The following is a 15,016-nucleotide window of genomic DNA, read 5'->3' as shown; positions in this document are numbered from 1 at the left end:
CCCCTCTTCCCTCCCTCCCCCCTCATCACCCCTCCAAGTGACTCTATCTCCAATGTCTCTGTATAATCCTCGCTTTCTTCAGATGGACTACATATGGCATCAAGTCAACACTTAACAGGGGCAACAGGGCAACATTGCTTGACTGAATCAATTATAACAGTAAATTAGTTCAAGGTATTGTATAATTGGGTCCCTGATTGGATGAGAGGATGTTGTGTTTGCTGTGTAATAATAAATAGATGTATTTTTGTAATCCTTTTGTAGTCATCGAGGAGTGGTGAGAAAGAGTTTTCGTTCTGTTCACTGCATGGCAACTCGAATAAACAGACAGGAACGGGACAAAAACGGGGGATGACGAACCCCAGAGATAATCTAACAATATAAGCAGTTCGAGGACCACTCCATCTGGGGGGAGCTGCCTGGCACAGCCCAGGCATTGTCACACTCAGGGTTGAATCATTCCAACAGCAAAGTGAATTGGCTGCGTGGTGTTAACATTCACCGGGTAATCATTTTCAGTCAAATAAAAAAGACGAGAGAGAAAAAAGGGGAAACGTCACTGTTTGAAATTAAACTTCAGCAGTGTGTTTATACTCACTCTTCCCAGGAGACATAGACAAATGTATCACAGCATATGCGGGAGGAGGATTTGACAAATAATAGTCAGAGCAGCTTCTGTGGATATACTCGGATAAGGGATACAAAGCAATCCATCTCCCGGGAACATATATCACTGTCATTCTCGCCATCCACAAGCACTTCTCTGGCACGTGTGGTGTACAATCTTCATGTTACCGTTTATGCAGGGGAACTTGTGCTGAGTGCAACTCCCATGACATTGTCCTTTTGACTTTTACACAGTGGTCTCGTCCATCAGTCTTTCTAACTGCCTCAGAGGAGACTGCCTCTTGTCTTACACTTCATTGACACTCCATGATGCGAGGATGTTGCTCGCTGAAAATAGCTGATCTGCAAGCTCACAGCACGTCGCAACACTGTCATTTGACAAAGCATAAATGAGGCTTTAAGTTTAGACGGACTATAGGGCAGATTCAGGCATTTTGGTTTGACTATTTCCAACGACTCCACTAAACGTATCAATCAACACATAAACAAAAGTTTGATTTAAACAGGTTAAACAAGTTGAAACAAGCATTTAAATTGCTTGTTTTGGTCAGCCGCTTCCATGTTTTTCAAGGAAGTTGTGCGTGTGCATGTTGACTGAACTCAAGTCAGTTGGAAAATCTAATTCCACATTCGGCCAGGGGAGGCGCCGGGGAGGCGCTAAAGCTTTTCAACTTTTCAACAACCGATTTAAATGCTTGTTTCATTCCAAGACTTGGATTTTCTTGGCCGCTCCTAAATTAAATTTAGTTTAGCTCATTATCGGACCTGCACTTTTTGGATACAATCTGCAGAAATGGGTAAGCAGCGTAAGTTGTGAAAACGATGCACCGTTTCTGAAACGCAATGGGAGGTCTTGGATTCGTGACCTCATCTCGGTGCTACAGAATGAGCGTAAGGACTGAGGGAACGTATCCGGGCTAGTGTTAAGTGTGAAATGTCACATTATTGTCAAGATAACATGTTTGTCACAGGTTTCTCTGTAAAAGGTGAGAAACATTTGATTGTGTTTGTTGTGTCTCCCGGCAACAGCAAACAATTGCCAACTTGGCAACTGTCTTGTGAGGCCGTGATAGGGAGAACACGACAGTGACAGATTGAGTGTGACAGGTTGACAAATGTAGAGAAGACACTGGAGTGGAAAATAGGGAGGTGGGAGGATAAAGGTCTGTGCTGCGCTCTGTCTGTCTGTCTGTCTGTCTGTGTGTGTGTGTGTGTGTGTGTGTGTGTGTGTGTGCGCACACACACACACACACACACACACACACACACACGTGTGTGTGTGTGTGTGTGTGTGCGTGCGTGCGTGTGAGGGTGTGTGCGTGTGTGTGTGCGCGTGCGTGTGTGTCTGCCCGAGTGTCTGTATGGTGTTTGCTTTGCGAGTGAGCATTTTGTCCATGCGCTCTTGGGCTTCACTCACACCTGCACAACAGATTGTTGATTGCACAACAGAGAGTGTTGACTGTTGCAAGCCCGCAATGCATTTCCAATGTAATTCACATGGTTTGACACAACATATTTGTTGTATGAGGGGGAGGGGGGCAGTCAAAACACAGCCGAAAGCCGTACAACAAAAATGTTGTGTCAAACCATGTGACTTCCATTGGAAATGCATTGGGGCGGCCATGACACTTACCCTTTGTTTACATCTACGTACCATGCAACATTGTTGTATGCTAGATGTATACAGTAGGTGTGAGTGAAGCCTTGGGCTTTCAGCACAATTGTGCAGATACAGTACAGTACAAGTACCAAAGCAGCCTCCGCATGGTGACATTTCCTTCGCCATGCAGGTCCACTCCCCTGACATTCTCACATCAATCTTGATTTAGCCGTGCGTCACATTCACTTAGGTATCATCTCCAAGCAGGCGTCCGCAAACATCCAATTCAACTTGGCTCTAAAGGCACAATGTTTTGTTTTTTTTAAACAGTACACAGAGGCGGCCAGGCGGGCAAAGTTTATGTCCAAATAAAGTTGCAGCAGTATGAGGGATCTTTTGTAGCCTAAGCCTTACATTATGCAGTTGCAACAAAAACGGCCCGGGTTAGGTTTACAGAAAACAAAACAAATTCATGATGACATTTTAGGCAATTATGAAAGTTGTTGACAATCTATTAAAGTAGGGAGTAGGCTATAATAGTTTATTGAATTTGTAGTAAACAAAATATTTACCCTACATATCTTTAATCATTAATGATGGTATAGTACGATTCATATACAATTCTTAGGGAATACATTTACAGATAATCACGTTGCTTGAATATGTTAAATTTTTTTCTCTCCAAAGAGTGTTAAGAGCAGTTCAATGTTATTTAAAATGTTTGTCTTTAACTATGTGTATAGTAGGCTACAGAGTATGTAATTATTGGGAATTTACTGCACCAGGGCCCGGTGGTCAGTTACTTAAAGAATGTTAGTGGCCTTTAAATACTTCCTTGTGATTATGTAACTATACTTGATAAGAAAAATGTATTCACAAACGCTATTTGGCTCCATAGTTTCTCCATTAGGTATTCACTTGACCTTTGACTTTAACTCTCGTCTTGTACAGTAGTTCCCTGGGAGCTAAATGGTTAGTGCAACTCCATGTTAACGCATTCCTCTACATTCAGTATGACCTTATGGTGAAATGTCAGTGAAATACAACAGTGTTTATCATTATGTACTGTAGTCGGCTACTGTGTACTCTTCAGTTGCTCTTATTTTACATTTTACTGCTGCCTGCTCTTACAGCTGCATAGGTCTGTTGCTGGTTTCATGCCAGTGGCGAATCGCTTACCATGCCCAACCTCATTCCACGTCTCTGCCAGTAACCTTTGCCCTCTCACCTTTGACATCCCAGAGCGTGAAGTGTCAATTGCTGGAGGCTTCGGGGACCAGGGTGAAATAGAAGCGATGTCCAGACTGGGGTTCATCCCTGTCCACCACGGTGATGGTGTGGATTAACTGGGGAGTGAGAGATGGAATACATAGAGAAGAGAAGAAGTGTCAGTAAGACACAGGTTTACCCCCCCCTGGCGCCTGATGAAGGAGCTGGTCGAAATAATATATTCCTTCCACGTGCTACGTCCGGCCCGGGAAACTCTCCCCTGTCAGGTGAAAAGAAGCAGCTTGGACTACTCATGCATAGAAGGAAGCATGAGGACAGTCCGCTGCCTCCCCAGGTTGGCAGAGGAAGTGTAGCGTAGGCTTTTTTTTTTTTAATTATAATTTATTATCTATTATTTTCTGCGCAATGTTACTACTTTACAAGAAAAAATATATTCACAGGTACGCTATTTGGCTATTTGTATTATTATTACTATAGTTATTTTACCCGTTTCACACACCTGAACACGCTATTTTGTGGTCCTTGGAATGGAAAACTTTGGGAAACACTGATAATAATATACAGTGCAACATAAATTAATACTTTAAATAGAAAGCCTCAATTTGAAAGCTTACAGTATGATATAGTAATAGTAGTCTATAGTAGTAATAGATTTGTATACAGTATAGTAAGAGGTTTTTGTCTGTAGCCTACAGTATATGGCTCTGACTCTTGTACTCCTATTAACTTTAACTTTTGAAGAATGAAGAGGGGGAGGAATTATACAAAGTAGGGTGACATTGATGACATCACAAATACGACCAAATCACTTGAGCTGTTCCTGAGAGCAATTTCCATAAAAGCCCCTATAAGATGAGAAATCCTCAAAATTGCATATTTGTGGGGATAGAAAATACACAGGGTAGCTCAAAAACACAATTTTCTTTTTGAAAAAGTTGAATTTTATGTCATACTGTAGGTCCTTTAAGGATAATGTATGGTCCATTGTACAATGTTGTTGCTTCCTGGAAAAATTGGCTTGGAAATAGAGTTCCTTTCTGAGTATAAATTAGGCTTGGCTAACCGTATAAAATAGCCTACAGTGTTATGTAAACCAATTGTCCATGGTTGAAGTACTGGTTGAAGTACTGTGTCCTCATTCACTCGGTTTTTGAAGCCTCCCTTTGTGAATTGTACCTATATTATGTATTTGGCTTTACATGCTGCTTCAATATTGAGTTCTGCTTTTTACACTCCAGCAGACATTCACTGGGTATATAATAAACTGCTAGCTGTTGTTGGCAGACAAGACTATTCCATTTCCAAATGAAAATTACTTGAGGCCTAACCAGCAGATTCCAACATTAACTTTCTCTCTAACCTCTCACCTCCCCTCTACCAACTTGCCATTTGAACTCTACAATAGTGAAAAATATATATTAGACTATAAAAAGTGCCCTTCTGGGCACAGGTCTCCACCAGGAGGATAGGAGTGTGTGTGATGTTTGGCAAAATGTTTAGGAGTAATATAAACATGTTTTTTTGTTTGATTGTATGTTTGTTTCTTGCAACAATGTTCCTCATTTTGTTGAGGAAATGCAGAGCCAGATCACTCATAGCATCTCTGAGGATAGAATTCTGGATGAGCAGGACATGTGCAGCATTTTGTACAAAACAGGCTACTCCTGAAAAGTTTAGAAGGCAATCTTAGCTAATCCTTGCAGAAATCGGCCTCATGGTGGCGCTATAACCGGCAGATGCAGGGATGCAGGGAAAATGTTTTTCCATGGCATCTAGGGAGTGCGTAAAAACAGGAATTGGCCTGTTATAGCGCCACCGTGAGGCTGATTTGGGGGGAAATTGTGGCATTTTGTTCGAAACGGACCAATTATGTTAGCTTTGAAAGATAATCTTAGCCAATCAAGATGGAAGATGGGAAATTGTGCAGGTCCGTGTTGATCACATGACTATGGAGATAGTGAATACAGAATTGTGTGATGTATGGATAAAATGTGTACGAGTTATCTACAGAAATGTGTTTTGCCTAAATCGGCCTCATGGTGGCGCTATAACAGGCCGTTGAGGAATATTTGGGGCAGACGTTCGTCGTTGGCATCCAGGGAGTGTGTGTGCACAGTTTCAATCCCCAGCACATACCGACATGAAAAAGAGTCCTTGTGCAAGACACCGAACCCCTTACCGCTCCCGATGAACAGATCAGTGCCTTGCATGGTTGCCTCTGACATTGGTGTGTGTGTGTGTGCGAATGGGTGAATGTTATGCATAGCTGGTTCACGCATTTAGCATTTAAAGCATCGACAGTGACCTGTGCTTGAAGTCGGACACAAAGGAAAATATCCTAGGAGGAACTGCTGGGCAAACAGAGACGCCTCTCGCCTCAACAGAGGTGAGGATGACAATTCATCCACCCTCTCATCCCACCAGCCCTTTAGCAGCATCAGAGCACAATACTGTACTGTAGGTGATGTTCACACTCAAACTGTGCAATCTGTTTCCTTAGTAGTGGAAACAGTAGTATGGCAAAAGGGAATGAGAAGACACTGTACCTATAGCATATCAGTGGCCAGAATACAATCGATTGATTGACCGAGACACATTGTGAGCTTGTACAGTAGATCTGCTATTTTCAAATGGCCATGTACAGTACAGTATATAGGGCTGAAGTGTATATGTATGTTTTGTAATAATAATCCAAATCTATAAAGTAACAGCTAACTAAAGTTTTCAAATACTTGTAGTGGATTAAAAAAAGTGCAATATTTGTCTCAAAAGTAGTACCTCAAATTACAGCACTTAAGTAAATGTTATACTTTCCACCTCTGCCCACCGACATCTGCTTTGTTGCATGAGTGTATGGTCCTTTCTCGTTACACAGGCTTATTTCATTGACTGCAAAGACCAGCTGACCAATAAGCATATGGAAAGGCCAGGTGGAACTCTGTTGCAGGCAGTGTTACCATGTCCGCTTATTATAACAGACCTTGGTCTTTTTTTCCCCTGTAAAGTTGCTTGTAAATATTGGTAGTTGCGTATTTTGTTTTTTTTGGGGATACTCGTTTCTAATGTGTAGTTGCTTAGTTGTAGTGTAGTGTAGTTGGCTTGCTTGCTTAATGTTGTTTAAACCAGTGGTTATCTAACGTTTTTATATCATATCAGGGACCACTTCAGAAATGTTGTCATCTATGGTAGTGGTTTTCAACCAGTGGTCCTTAGTTGATGAGTTATATCATCCTTCCTGATGTCACTTCTTAGGTATTTCTGCCCAGTCATTCATGTATTCTTCTGTGTAATCGCAGCCATCAGATGTGTATAGATAGACTTAACAGCATAATGCAGTCATTAGGTAGTCAACAAATACACTGTCCTCCGTGTAATCTGTAAAATATTATGTACAGTAGTTACACAGACATAACTCATTTAACAGCAGTACAGGAGATAATGGTATTCTAGAGTTGCCATGACAACAGAGCAAGCAATGAGGCAAAGAAATGAAGTAAATCAACACAGCAGTGGACACAGTGATTATTAGTATACTGCCAGAATGACAATCACTGAAAGCATAAGCTGTTGATTGACATCTATGTCTCCTCAGATTAAAGTCGACAAGAGAGTTAGTCAAAGAGGGTACAGCCAAATGTGATCATTGCTAGTTGCAAAACTAGCAAACAGCCAGCTATAATCTGATGACTAAAATGTGCTAGATGATCCTGCTTTCCTATCCATTCCCATTCACAAGTAATAACATCCAGAGTGTTAAATTATAGCCCTGGAAACACTCCAGGTTTTACTGTGTCCAATGTGGCACAAACAGACCAATGCCGAACACCAGCAGTAGTATTTGGTTCTGAGAAAGAAGGCGATGTTCAATGACCACATTGACCATGGACAGGAGCAACTGACACTGTCCCACTGTGGACAGGAGCAACTGACACTGTCCCACTGTGGACAGGAGCAACTGACACTGTCCCACTGTGTGGTTCAATGACCACATTGACCATGGACAGGAGCAACTGACACTGTCCCACTGTGGACAGGAGTAACTGACACTGTCCCACTGTGGACAGGAGCAACTGACACTGTCCCACTGTGTGGCGAGACAGTGAGAGTGGCAGCCAACCAAAAGCATGTTTTGCTCTGGTGTGAACTAGGCACACACACACTCAACACCACAGAAACTGACTTGGAAGTATAGCAAATATTGATTGATTGATTGATTGATTTATTGCTTGATTCTTCTATATAGCTTCTTGTCGCGTATATCTGGGTGTACTGACAGTAGCGCCAAGGACCAGTAAGATGCAGCTTAGACCAGGCGTCTCTTCCAGGTTGATTTTAAACAGCTGGTGGATGGAAATGACGCTTGCGCACGGCTGCAATTGCAGCATCGGCAAATAGTTTCTGTTTTTTTGCAGACGCATCCAAGGACTGTCTAAAGAGGACGGGACGCGAAGACCGCATGGCGCCGCCATGTTGCTCACATGGTGCTCCATGGAAGGAAAGAAACGTGCAATGGGCTATATGCAGCCAACACTTCCTTGTTCAGCTTCCTTGGTCTCAACTGCGCATGTTTCTTTCCTTCTTCATCTATTGTACACTCATACATTTTATATACATTCAGTCGCAAGAAACTTGCACAAAATCCTTGAGAAGAGGGTGGCTAGGGAGGAATACTTGTGTGCATGGTGTTGCTTGTGTTGCTCGGTCTTAGAAGTAAAAATCACACCCGTGTGAACTGAGTGGTGCTCTACATCTGAGAACTAGATTGTTGTCAGGTGCCATGTGCCATTAGTCCGACGACCACATTGATCCAAAGTTAGAGACCTAACTTTACTAGACCTAACCCTAATCTACTTTTTTTGGACTACTGGGACACTGGAAAAAAGGGGAGGCATACTATGATCCGACGGAGCAATGATCCGACGCACATTGGTCCGAGGTTAGGTTTAGGTGTGCTGCCCCGGGGGAGGTTAGGGTTAGGGTTAGGGTGAGGGACTGCGCTGGGGGTCGGGAGAGGGTTGGGGTTAGGTTTAGGTGTGCTGCCCCGGGGGAGGTTAGGGTTAGGGTGAGGGTTTGAGGTAGGTTGTCGATCAGACCAATGCATCGGACCAATGCTCCGTCGGACCAAACACATGCACTCGGAAAAAAAGTTGTAATAAGGCTAAAAATAAGAATAAAACAAAAAATAGGTACACTATACCTACATAGGTAGGTATAAAGGTCTGGATAAAAAAAAGCGGATAAGGAGTAGCCTAATTTAGCAGCAGTAAGACAGCAGTTTCCCATAGCAGGCAAATGTTCTGGTCCTTTAGTGCAGTGTTTCCCAACCTATGTGCCGCGGAACTTTAGTGTGCCGAAATTACCCTCCCGTCCATTGTTGCGTCGTTGTTGCTGCTGCCCAACGTCCATTAAGTTCAACGACCCTTGGCCATAGAAATGTTAAGGATTTCTGTGGGAAATAAATATTTAATTAATCAATATATTTGGCAAAGGATACAGATGGGTAGAGAGAGAAGTGTTAGTTGAGAATGAAGTGGGTGGGAAAAGTCGAAGGCAGATTTGTTGCTCATGCTGATGACTGTGTCCATAGAAATACAGCCTTTTAATTAACACTGACAAATTGAGTCCACACAATTTGTACAATAGCTATACAATGTTTTCTCAGTCACTATACAATTAATTTGTCATGTGCTTTTAGTACTATATATACAGTATATATATATATATATATAGACCATGATGATAATGCGTTACAATTGTAGGTGTTGTAAAGGTGTCAAACGGTTTCTCTTAGATAATAAATCATTGAGCCCTTGAGCTCACTGAGGTGTGCACTGTTCGTAGAGCCATTCATACTCATACTCATACTAGAGAAAATTAGGTAAAGACTCACCCTATATTATCTGTACCATACTTGTGGTACCATTGCCGTGTTTTCATTCTTTAGCTTAACCACATGAACCATAGTGTCCTAGCGTCCCTATTCTGGCATTGAACATCTTATATTATAATTGGCTAATGGGTGGGATGGTGGGTATAGTGAGTGGACGGACACACACATGACACATGACAAAATATGGCGTACATGCACTGCGTTAGTCCGGCATACGTGGCCGGTTAAGACACATACGTGGCCCGGTTAAGACATACATGGCCGGTTAAGACACATACCATATGTGGCTGGTTAAGACACATACGTGGCCGGTTAAGACTCACCCATGGCTTCAGCGTATGGTCAGGGCTAGGTTAGGGTTTGAGGTAGTGTCGGACAATTGCGTGTCTGACTGTTAGGACGTCGGACCAAAGATATGCACCCTATGCACTGATTTGATACAGGAAAAACTGAGATCCCACACACTATCCTCACTTAAGTGAAGATAGTGTGTGGGATCTTCATTCTTCCAAACACAAACACATGGATCAGACATAACCATAACCATCCTATCCAATATTATAATTGGCTAATGAGTGGGTGGACGGTGCCGTGCCATTGTTCCGACATCGTGTTGGACCAACTCGCCACATTAGTAACCCTATTCCTGACCCTATAACTCTAACACTAACCACACACAAAGCCACGTAGTCTGAGTAATGGGACGTCGGAATTATGGGTAGTCCCCGGACGGACAACATGCACCGATGTCAGACACAAACCAAAATAACATTGACTAACAACGCAGATTTGTGCATGTGACGGCGCTCGGCCATTTTCGGCGAAGAGATCACACCCAGTGTGAATAAGTGAGCGATGACTTTGATTTATCTTTGAGTTAATTTCATTAAACTACAGGAACAATGTTAAATCCCTGTCCATTAATTTCAAGGCTGCTCAACCGATATGGACAAATGGACAAACACAATCGTACTGATATGGACAAATGTGACCAAATTTGACTGAGAGACAGCGATGGCAGTCTCTCAGTCAAATCTGGTCACAAATAGTCACACGTGGTCAAATGTTGGAGTGGCATGTGACAAAACAACAAACCTAGTAGAGACCTGGCAATGGAGCAAAGAGGAGAGAACAATCGACTTGTTTTCAGTTGAAGAGAAAAAGCAACCGTTTTTTTCTCTGAAGAAATACGATTAGAAGAGTCATGATCTGTTTTGGACGACGGTGCCCTTGCATCGTCTCAGGTTCCTGAGCAAACCACAGAGGCCAATGTGTGGGAGTTTATCGAGTGGCAAAAGCTCTCTGAAGCACAATCACCTAATTAAATTGCAAGCGGTTCCCTTGTCTGACCTCCTTAAATCTCTAGCATCATTGGAAAGATGGACGCAGAAGACTTCGCCAAAAACTATCCCATCTGTGGCGAGGCCATCCATGGGTCAGAGGACAGCAAGGGCAGCCTCTTTCTTCTGAAATGAAGTACTTTCACACGACGGCTGCAGCAACATAACTTGAAAGGAAGAGAGGCGCTCAGAGCAGCTGTTTCTATGATTAACCCATTTTGGACTGAGGTCGATTAAAAAAAAAGGCTTCTAAATCCTAACATTTTTCTATGTCAGTGGTGCTCAACATTTTTGGACCCCCAGAATTATCTCTATTGTGCCACGGACCCCCATCTCAAAATATGTAGTTCCAGGGACCCCCCTGAAGCAAATATTTTAGTTACAAATCTTCGCTCTGAAATATATATTCAATGATTTGCGCCACATTTTAACGGTTTTTCAAAAATAGCAGACCTACAAGCTCATGGCGCGCCACTTGTGCGCGCTATGAGCTTGTAGATCTGCTATTTGTCAATAGCTAAATTATAACATAATATTTAAAACACCAAAAGGGTTTCCCGCCCCAAAATGGATTAAGCCATCAAAGTAAAGTAAGTTAAACATTGAATGCTGTAATTTAATACAAGTATTCAAGGCTATAGCGTTGGAGTGCCTTTGTTCATCTGCTGGTAGGTCTGTGTATTTGTCTGTATGTTTGGTTCATCATTCAAGTCCATGTTCAATAAATGTATTTAATTACAGCACATTTTCCAGGGTCGGAGAATTATGTGTACGTTTGATATCATATCATCTGTCGGGTGGAAACCCCATGTCCATAACTGTTACTTTTGAGGATTTTAATTCAAAAACAGCAAAAGTAGCAGATCTACAAGCTCAAAACATGCTGCTTCGCCCAGCGTTTCGAACGGCACCTTTTGTATGACGTTGTAGTATGATCGAGTGTAGGGCATTCATTTACGAAAACAGAAGTTTGAATAATTATGGAGATAAGCTGCTCACTTCTCCCTGTAGTGTCTGTGTATGATTTAACCCATTTTGACCAGAGATCAGATTCTAAAAAGGTCTTCTACATCCTGACAGTTTTCTGAAAAAGCTAAATTTCTATGTCAGTGGTTCTTCGATTTTCCAAAAATATCTTGTAGATCTGCTATTTTTCAATAGCTAAAGCATAACATAATGCTAACACCAAAAGGGGTTCCCGCCCAGAAATGGGTTAATCAGTGTGTGGATGGGGGGGTGGTTCCAGGTCCCTAGCATTGAGTGTGTGGATGGGGGGGTGGTTCCAGGTCCCTAACATTGAGTGTGTGGATGGGGGGGTGGTTCCAGGTCCCTAGCATTGAGTGTGTGGATGGGGGGGGGGGGGGGGGGGGTGGTTCCAGGTCCCTAGCATTGAGTGTGTGGATGGGGGGGATGGTTCCAGGTCCCTAGCATTGAGTGTGTGGATGGGGGGGGTGGTTCCAGGTCCCTAGTATTGAGTGTGTGGATGGGGGGGTGGTTCCAGGTCCCTAGCATTGAGTGTATGGGTGGGGGGGTGGTTCCAGGTCCCTAGCATTGAGTGTGTGGATGGGGGGGTGGTTCCAGGTCCCTAGCATTGAGTGTATGGGTGGGGGGGGTGGTTCCAGGTCCCTAGCATTGAGTGTGTGGATGGGGGGGTGGTTCCAGGTCCCTAGTATTGAGTGTATGGGTGGGGGGGGGGGTGGTTCCAGGTCCCTAGCATTGAGTGTATGGGTGGGGGGGTGGTTCCAGGTCCCTAGCATTGAGTGTGTGGATGGGGGGGTGGTTCCAGGTCCCTAGCATTGAGTGTGTGGATGGGGGGGTGGTTCCAGGTCCCTAGTATTGAGTGTATGGGTGGGGGGGTGGTTCCAGGTCCCTAGTATTGAGTGTGTGGATGGGGGGGTGGTTCCAGGTCCCTAGTATTGAGTGTATGGGTGGGGGGGTGGTTCCAGGTCCATAGTATTGAGTGTGTGGATGGGGGGGTGGTTCCAGGTCCCTAGTATTGAGTGTATGGGTGGGGGGGTGGTTCCAGGTCCCTAGCATTGAGTGTGTGGATGGGGGGGGTGGTTCCAGGTCCCTAGTATTGAGTGTATGGGTGGGGGGGGGGGGGGTGGTTCCAGGTCCCTAGCATTGAGTGTGTGGATGGGGGGGTGGTTCCAGGTCCCTAGTATTGAGTGTATGGGTGGGGGGGTGGTTCCAGGTCCCTAGTATTGAGTGTGTGGATGGGGGGGTGGTTCCAGGTCCCTAGTATTGAGTGTATGGGTGGGGGGGTGGTTCCAGGTCCATAGTATTGAGTGTGTGGATGGGGGGGTGGTTCCAGGTCCCTAGTATTGAGTGTATGGGTGGGGGGGTGGTTCCAGGTCCATAGTATTGAGTGTGTGGATGGGGGGGTGGTTCCAGGTCCCTAGCATTGAGTGTATGGGTGGGGGGGTGGTTCCAGGTCCCTAGCATTGAGTTTGTGGATGGGGGGGGGGGGGTGGTTCCAGGTCCCTAGTATTGAGTGTGTGGATGGGGGGGGGGGTGGTTCCAGGTCCCTAGCATTGAGTGTGTGGATGGGGGGGTGGTTCCAGGTCCCTAGTATTTAGTTTGTGGATGGGGGGGGGGTGGTTCCAGGTCCCTAGTATTGAGTGTGTGGATGGGGGGGGGGGTGGTTCCAGGTCCCTAGCATTGAGTGTGTGGATGGGGGGGATGGTTCCAGGTCCCTAGCATTGAGTGTGTGGATGGGGGGGGTGGTTCCAGGTCCCTAGCATTGAGTGTGTGGATGGGGGGGTGGTTCCAGGTCCCTAGCATTGAGTGTGTGGATGGGGGGGTGGTTCCAGGTCCCTAGCATTGAGTGTGTGGATGGGGGGATGGTTCCAGGTCCCTAGCATTGAGTGTGTGGATGGGGGGTGGTTCCAGGTCCCTAGTATTGAGTGTGTCGGTGGAGAACTAGGGGTGTGCTGAAATATCGATATTGCGATATATATATCGATACGTCCTCCCACGATAAATAACCGATAAAAAATGACGATATCGAAAACAACATTTGAAATAAAATAATGTTGTTCATAATGAAGTGATGAACAACATTTTGTGAATATTTAGTTGTTCAGGTCCATGCCTTGCCTAAAATTCTCTTTTTCAGAGAGAACTTTAGAGAAGGCATGGACCTGAAGAACTATTATTCACAAAATAAGGCCTATAGCGACATGTACATACTATATACCGTATGAAACAGAAGACTCTCTGCTTTCATAAGAAAAAAACTAATACTGTAATAATAATAAAAATCACACCCCTGTGAAGTGAGCAGTGCAATGTTGTGCAACATTGCACTGCTCACTTCACAGGGGTGTGATTTTTATTATTATTACAGAATTAGTTTTAATTTTGTGAATAATAGTTCTTCAGGTCCATGCCTTCTCTAAAGTTCTCTCTGGTGGGCGCAAGCTGCATTCAATAGCCAATTACTGACAAACTGTACATGGGATCAATGTGTATTTGTTTTCCTCCTAAAAGTAGACATTCAGGGCTTTCATTCAGTGTGTAGTATGTATATGATATTATTTGTGTTCATTTTTATATCTGTCTGTCAATGTCTGTCAACTTCAACCTTCCATATCTCTGCTGTTTTTTCAAGCGAGCAGCGTGCAGGCAAAAGAAGGTGTTAGAAAAAGGTCAATATCTCCAGAATGGAATATGGTAAAATCATATATATATATTTTAATTGAAGTGGACAAGTTAGGCTTTCTTTTGATCTATGCGGTGTGATTCTCGCTATAAGAGGCCCCTTGCTGTGGGCCCCGACAGTTCAAAAGTCCAATGTTAATCGCTCAGCACCACCAAGCCTGAGCAAATAGAAAACTCTAGCATACAATGTGTTAAAGTGAGTGAAAGACAGATAATTCTTCATTCTTCCCTCTGTATCACATGTTTTATTCAAAAAACAGTTAGGCGATTTTTCATTCTGTGAATCTATAGTTGGTGTCTTTAAAGGCTGATAACGGCAACTAAGCTACCACTTGGGAACTGCTATCATGTTGAAATATTATCTAGGGATATAGACCTTTTCAAAAAAAACATTTGCCACCTTGAATGTCCCTCACTAGTGCAAATTCTGTTATGGGCCTATGGACACTATGTTTTAGTGTTGGGAGGATTAAAGGTAATGCTCCTATGTATACATATATGATATACAATCTGGCACCACTGCCATATCAGGCACAGTCATTATGTAATTTTCTGGGACGGTGCATACGCATCAAAAGTGGCGCAAAGTAACCACAGTATACAGCTAATCAACTTACAAATTACGTATACATATATACATAGAGGCATTTCCTTTAATCCACCCGG

General features: G+C 43.7%; 1 pseudogene across 1 annotated transcript in view; it reads right to left on the bottom strand.

Moving 5' to 3' along the window:
• Positions 1-15,016, bottom strand: part of LOC310862946 (cadherin-22-like) — a 127,329-nt pseudogene that overhangs the window by 16,090 nt on the left and 96,223 nt on the right. Inside the window, exon 9 of the transcript in view lies at positions 3,456-3,573. The product of the transcript in view is annotated as a cadherin-22-like (transcript). The remainder of the gene's footprint in view (positions 1-3,455; positions 3,574-15,016) is intronic.

The sequence above is a fragment of the Protomyctophum parallelum genome, assembly GCF_964188405.1.
Source record: "Protomyctophum parallelum genome assembly, chromosome: 8".
NCBI lineage: Eukaryota > Metazoa > Chordata > Actinopteri > Myctophiformes > Myctophidae > Protomyctophum > Protomyctophum parallelum.
The sequence above is the reverse complement of the archived record's forward strand: the minus strand, read 5'-3'. Positions and strand labels throughout refer to the sequence as shown.